The following is a 7,270-nucleotide window of genomic DNA, read 5'->3' as shown; positions in this document are numbered from 1 at the left end:
TTTCAAAAGGTGGGTTATTTCCCCTGAAGGGAACTCTTTTACTGTGTTTAATACGCATGCGCTATAAATTCACTTCCGCGGACGTTCTTGATGTAAACATGTTCATGGTGTAATGCCTCTGTCATATGGAAAAATGTTATTGTGTTTGTGAATAAAAAGAAATCTTATATTTGCCAACTTATCTCTTTCTGGATTTGTATTAATTGTATTATAATAAGGCGCTGTGTGAGCCCCCCCCCCTTATACAAAAAAAAGAAAAGAAACAAATAACTGATAAAATGCTGATGCATATTCGAATAGGCCTATTTTAAAAAAAAAGCTAATTTTCGGTAGTGGATGTTCTGCAGACGGATCATCATTATTTACAAAATGTGCAGAACAAATATAAGAATTTTTAGTTTTTACGAATTAATCTAGCCTGCTGCAGCCATATTTTCTTCTCTGCATCTCTAGGAATTTTTGGAGACTTTGTCCATCTACAGTTTTACCCCTGAAATTGCTGCATATAAAAGTTCTGTAAGAAACTGCATTTTTGCCTTGTATGTCACTTTTACCATTTTGTGACAATTAAAGGCTTATTTCATTTGAATGAACCGTGTTTCCAGAATTCTTTATTCGTAAAATAATTTATTCACTGCATGTATAGTATTAAAACTTTGAATGGAATTCTAAATGAATAATTTAATCTCATGTACTCATATGTAACGAAGAAAGACTAATTAAAATAGCATCGACCTGAATTCGTGTTACATATGTCGTATAAAGTCTGAGCTGCATTTAATAAAAGTTTTAGTGCAGGATCTAAGCATATGTACATGCATATTCCCGAGTAAAATACACATTTTGTTTTAGATCAGAGAATTGACAGCAGAAACACGAAATTGATACAATAATTTCCTAGCGTATTTCTTGTTAATTAACGGAAAACGTTCTTTTCTCAAGTGTTATTCATGTTTATGTTTTACTTTTTCTATTGAAAATTAAATGTTCATTGAAAGACAGCAAACACACACACAGTTTATACTACGGTAATTATATAAGGGAAATGTAGTATTGTATGCCATACTGAAATAAGTTTCTTTAACTTTTCCAGGTAAGAAAAAACATTACACACACTTTTAAAGATTTTCGTATAGCTTTCTAAAAGGGGGAGAGGCAACAGACCCTTTATAAAATCAATTATCTAAAAAAAATTGCAATTTCCTCAAAATTTTTAATGCAAAGTTGATCACTATTTTGATTATCGTAACGTGTAGTCCGCGGAAGTTATGCTAGTTTTGAAGAGTTCCGATTTTTAGGGGAGATAACTCACTTTTTAAAATGGGGAATTGGTACAAACACAATTACAATAATTGGCAAAGGCCCACTGAACATCATTAAATAATAACGTTTACATAGTTTTTACCAAGAATTGTCAAGTAATTGACTTCTAAGTTCAAAGCAGTCTCTGATAAATTTAAAGGTATTAACTTTCAAGACTTTTAATTGTATATTACTGTTTACATATTGTGATATAATTGTGACATATTTTTTTCATTGCTAAGATTATTATTATTCTTTGTTATGTTATTAATATTACTAAAGAATGTGTTTCTTAGCTTAGAATATACAGTGAAAAAGAAAATGTATTTCATCCTCAATCACACCAGTATTGCAAACATTACAATATCTTTCATTTCTTGATGTGTAAATATATCACCACTTTCTATTGCAAGTTTATGTGCGCTTAGTCTATATAATGCTACCACTTTGAGAGAGGATCTCTCCGATCTTTTTTTGAGTAAATCAACATAAGGACTTCTTTTTCCTAAGTATACTTTCTTGAAGAAATCAAGTTTTTCTGAACCAAAGATTTTTAATTTTTGCTCCTGAGTGCACCGATCGATTCTTTGTTTAATGTTTGGTAAAAGGTGTTGGATGGAACCTGTATATTTTGTAATGTTTGAGTATCCAAGATTATCTAGAATAGTTCTAAAGAATAGAAAATAATTTCTTAGTCCAAGAATTACAGTTACTTGTGGATTGGTAAAGTTTAAAGGCCTAAGAATCAGAAGTTTTCAGCATGTTCAGGTGATTCCAATTAATTTGACACTTGAGAGGGAAATGGACCAAAGCGGTAGTCTTTTAATCTGCTAAACAACCAGCATTAGATGTTTTGCAGTGCACTCCAAGGATGTCTTTAATAAATTTAAGTGAAAATTTTCAATATTTGAAATATCTTTGGATGAGAGATCCACTCCCCATATTTCACTACAATAGTTTATCAGAACTGGAATTACAACATGTACAATAGCATCAAAAAGTTTTTTCTATAAGTTTACATGAGATATCAAATCCAATAATTCTTTTCGTTTTAAAACATGCTTTTCTAACCTTTTCAATAAGTACAGCTCTTGCTAAATTAAACTTCCAATTACATTTCATCATAATACCAGTATCTTGATACAATTTGTATTGCATTATATACCATTAAAACTAAATTCATTCCCTGAGGCTTGGCATTTGAGTTAATTAAATATCAGAACTTTAGATTTATCTACATTAACTTGAAGTTTCCAGTTTGAACAATAGACTGAGAATGCTTGCTGAGAAGATTACAATATCATCAGTATATCCATTTAAACTTCAAAATGTTACAGTGCTTGCCCAGTGCGTAGTGCACGGAGCACATTGACAGTGTAGTGGTAGCCTATTGCAAGAAAGATAACTTGTCTACACATCATTCAGATCGAAAGTAGAAGTTTCCTGTTTTAAGGTGGTACGAAAACACTCATGTAGATCTAATCCATTTGTACATTCCTTTGCATGGCGAAGATATGACTAGTAGGATTCATTTCTGTAATTTTTTTTACTAGTGGGAAAATGTGAGGTACGTTAAGTACTAAGTACATGTATAATATAATCATGATACATGTATGGATTTCGTAAACTTGGAAAAGTACGATAGACTGACTGATGGGTCGACAACAATAATAATGATGGTTTTGATTTTCAGGGTGTAGGCCATAAAGCTTTTGACAGTTTGCTGCACCGTATAGGGTAAGAGGAGACGACTTTTTGATTCGATTTGGGCTCGGGGAGGGACGGAGGGGGGGTGGCATATATCTCCCGAGTTATTTTCATATGTATACAGTGAAGGACAGATTACTTACTGCAGTATTTCTACTAGATATAGGACATATTTTCTTTAATTCTTGTCCAGGCAACAAGGGCAAGTACAAATTATTTTCAATATTATTTATTTGGAAAAAACGCCCCCCCCCACACACACAGAGTCACACACAATCAAATGTATGCCATGTTTGATAGATTATTAGAAAAGGCCACTAGTTTTAGATTACCTATGTATTAGAAAGGGATTTTCACAAGTTACAATTTTAGGCAAAATGTTTATATATTGAAGAGCTCTTAATTCCTCCTCCCACTTTTCCTGTAGCTATAATGGTAAATTGGTACTGTATTAAAATGGTTGTAAAAGAAAGTTGGAAAGTAATGGAATCTACCCCCTCATCAAACATGACAAAATAGGAGTACATATTAGGCCCAAAAAAATAATAGTCTTGTTTCCTGCTACCAAAAAAAATAATAAAATTATTTTATTTTTTTAATTTATTTTATTTTTTCCAAAGGTATTTTTTGGATATGAACTACTACAAAACCAAATAAAACGTCATAACTAGGTCAATATTATTTTTTGAAAAGAAATTTCATGTCTTTTGATGCACAACTCAAGTGGAATGTTATAAAAGAACATATTTTAAACATATATTTCATGAAACACAGTTTTAATATATATATATTTTTTTCACTTTTGGATCATAAAATTCCTGCAATTTCCATTTTTTTCCCCAAAAGCTAAAAAAAACTTTAGGGTCGGGTGCAAAAAAATAGGGTAGGTCGGGTAGCAGGAAACAAGACTATTTTTATTTTTGGCCTTATATATGTACGAGGGGTTATCAAAAAGTTTGTGGACTGAGGCTATAAAATTAGTACTATGTAGTCTGTGCTTTCAAAATTTATATGGAACATAAAACAACAAAAAATAAAGAAATGTTGAAAATTTTAGCCTGATACGTTCATTATTTTCCAAATTATTATAAAATGAAAACGACAATATATGATCACCCGGCGCTGTCGTCGTTTATTTTCATGACGTCCGATAACGTCATTGTTTTTTCATTGTCCGCTTCTTCAACCTCATACACTTTCTTGATGAGAAACCCTAGAGCTGAGAAAGGACTTAAACCCGCCTTGTTTATACATGTATGACTTTACAATGTCATGAACAGTGGCCTTCAATGAATATAATATTTCAAATGGATTAATACATTGGGAGAGATCCGCGCTTGATTGTGCCGGCATATTTTGCTTTTGGGAGTTCAATATCTACAACACATGATCAACGTCATTTTTGACGGGATTGATTTTTCACACCTTGACTGCAAATCGACATTAACTGTGTATCCCTTTATTCTTTGAATCTATTTTGACATTAAAAGACAAGTACTCTAGATGCATATTATTTCTCTGTAGCCAGTTTCAACATATTTTAGGTCTCTACTATTTTTTTCAGGGGCAAAACATAATATAATGTTGGAAACGGAAACCCCTCCCCCCTTTTGACGTCATTTTCAAGGCCTCATTTGTTTAGACATTCCGTGTAAAATTTACGATAAAATTTCAAAGAACGTCCAGAATTAAGTGAAAAATTAAGTATTTTATAGAACAATTGTGTCACAACACATACCTGAATTAACAGGATTTTTGGATGTCAAATAATCATATCAAATGAGTTCTTCTCAGTTACACATATGTCGAAAAAACGTCGTTTTCGAGGTTGCACCGCTTGGACATACCATTGCTTAGAAAAACATTACTAATTTATTAAAAAATAAAATTCATGATTTGTGGTTTATTCTTTGGATAGAAAAGACGATGCTTACTAGATATTTCAAAATTCATTGATGTACCTTAATTGAGCAGTTTTAATTTGATGGCGTTAGTCCACGAACTTTTTGATAACCCCTCGTAAGTACATCATTATCATGATAATGATTAGTCCAAATTATCTTTCGTTTTCCAGGCTTTTTTAAGATTTTAATATTTTACATGTCAAGAAAGTTTTCCTGGCTTGTAAAATATCAAAATCATAAAAAAAACCCTGGAAAACAGCAGATATTGGAACTAGATAATGATACCGTATACAGGGTTATTTTCACCCCCTGTTATTTTCGCCCTTTTGCACTTGCGAACAATTTTGCCCCATTTTAAATTTGCCCAGTCATAGTTATTTTTTAAGAAATTATACTGTGTTATTTGAATTTGCTCCATTTTAAATTGATGCCCAATCATGAAGAGGGTGAAAGGGGCGAAAATAAAATGGGGTGAAAATTTCCCTGTATACAGTATACTGTGTATATGCATGTATACAGATATGTGTAAATATGATTTAACAATTAAATTTTAATAGTGATAAGAGATTACATAAACATGATAAATGAATATATCTTAGCAGTATCTGGTTGATTCCCTCTTTATATTTTTAGGTCACCTGAGTTTATTAGGTCACCTGAGTAAACTCAGGTGACCTACTGCTATCCGTTTTCGCCTGGTGTTGGGCTTCGTGTGTTAACATTTGAACATTTTCAGCTTCTTCTCTGCAACCGCTCAACCAATTTTAACCAATTTTGGCATAAAGCATCTATGGGTGAAGGGGAACAAAAATTGTGAATTTCATGGTCCCTGCCCCCTGGGGCCTGAGGGGTGGGACCAAAACCACTAAAATTAGTGCAATCTTTAAAAATATTCTTCTTTACTCCTATTGGCATGATTGTAATGAGCATTGAGTCCTTTACCAAAATTGTGAAATTCATGGCCCCAGGGTCAGAGGTTCTAGTACTAGGGTGGGGCTATATATGATGAAGAAAGGTGCATCTAGCAAAATGGTTATTTTTTATGCCCCTGGGTCGGGGGGGGGGGGGTACATAGTCTGAAAATAAATTAATTAGGGCTGGGACGATACACCAGTCCTTTTTCTATATTGATACATATCACGATATTTGAGCCCTGATACGATATGTATCACGATATGTTTAATTGCTTATAAAATCTTTTTTTGCATTGAAATAAACAAACTTATTTATTTTATAAATTAACCCCAAATGTTAAATAAACAAAGAAAAACAGAAGTCAGATTTTTGGGGCGATATTTCGATATTTTTTCAAATGTATCGATATGTGTATCATCCTCACATATATCACAATATATCGATATCTCGATATATCGTCCCAGCCCTAAAATTAATGCTTTGAAATCTGCTCTTTGGTATTAATCAACCATTTTATGATAAAATTTGCAAAATTTTGAAATACCACGTATGTAGCCCCAGGGCCAGTGGTTCCTTTGGAGTGAGGTGCAAAACTGGTTATAAAGTGGAAGTGAATTTTCTCTTTGTTATTCTGATATACCTTTGGGTATTAAGTAAATAGAGTAAGCATGCTAAGTTTATAATTATGATAAGCAATGGTGTCTCTTTCAGAATTGTGAATTTCATGGCCTCTGGTTTAAAACACAAACCAAAGTTAATTGTTTTAAAGTTGTTACACAATACTCAGGTGACCTATAAGGCACATGGGCCTCTTGTTAAATTCTGTATATCTCTTTCTTTGTTACATGTATGCATATTTTTGTATCACATCTATGCTTTGAATTGATAATATGGTATTACACATACTTTCTTGTTGCCCCTTGAAGGTCCATTGGTGAATAAAGGGATTGAAAGAAATTTTCAGTACAAGTTCCAACTATTTCCACTATGTTTTTTATCCTGTCTGAGTTTGAATATATATGTACATGTACTTATAGAAATAACTGTGACTTATTTTTCCAGGTGGTTGCAGCAAAAACTGAACATAATGAAACAACAAGCAGTGTATATTATGTTCCTGTTGGGAATCTGTCATATTGTACTGGTATGTATAACTTAAGGACCATTGCATTTTAACATATAAAATGTATGCATAATTATGTGTTACCTTGATGCATTTATGAGGGGCAACTTTTACAAAGAACTGAAAGATTAATAAAAAATTCTTATAAAATATTTTATTCAGTGAAATTATTTCATCAACAAACTGAAAGTTATAAATATTACATGTTACACTACAAGCAATATCATATATATGTAGTGTGAATTTTTTTTTTACTCTTAACATCGTTTCAAGTTTTAGTAGAAAAATATATTATCCTCATGCATATAGCGGAAAAGTC

This window comes from Saccostrea cucullata, unplaced genomic scaffold (assembly GCF_032062105.1).
Source record: "Saccostrea cucullata isolate Sc308-1 unplaced genomic scaffold, CSIRO_AGI_Scuc_v1 ctg898, whole genome shotgun sequence".
Classification (NCBI taxonomy): domain Eukaryota; kingdom Metazoa; phylum Mollusca; class Bivalvia; order Ostreida; family Ostreidae; genus Saccostrea; species Saccostrea cuccullata.
Note: the sequence above shows the minus strand (reverse complement) of the source record.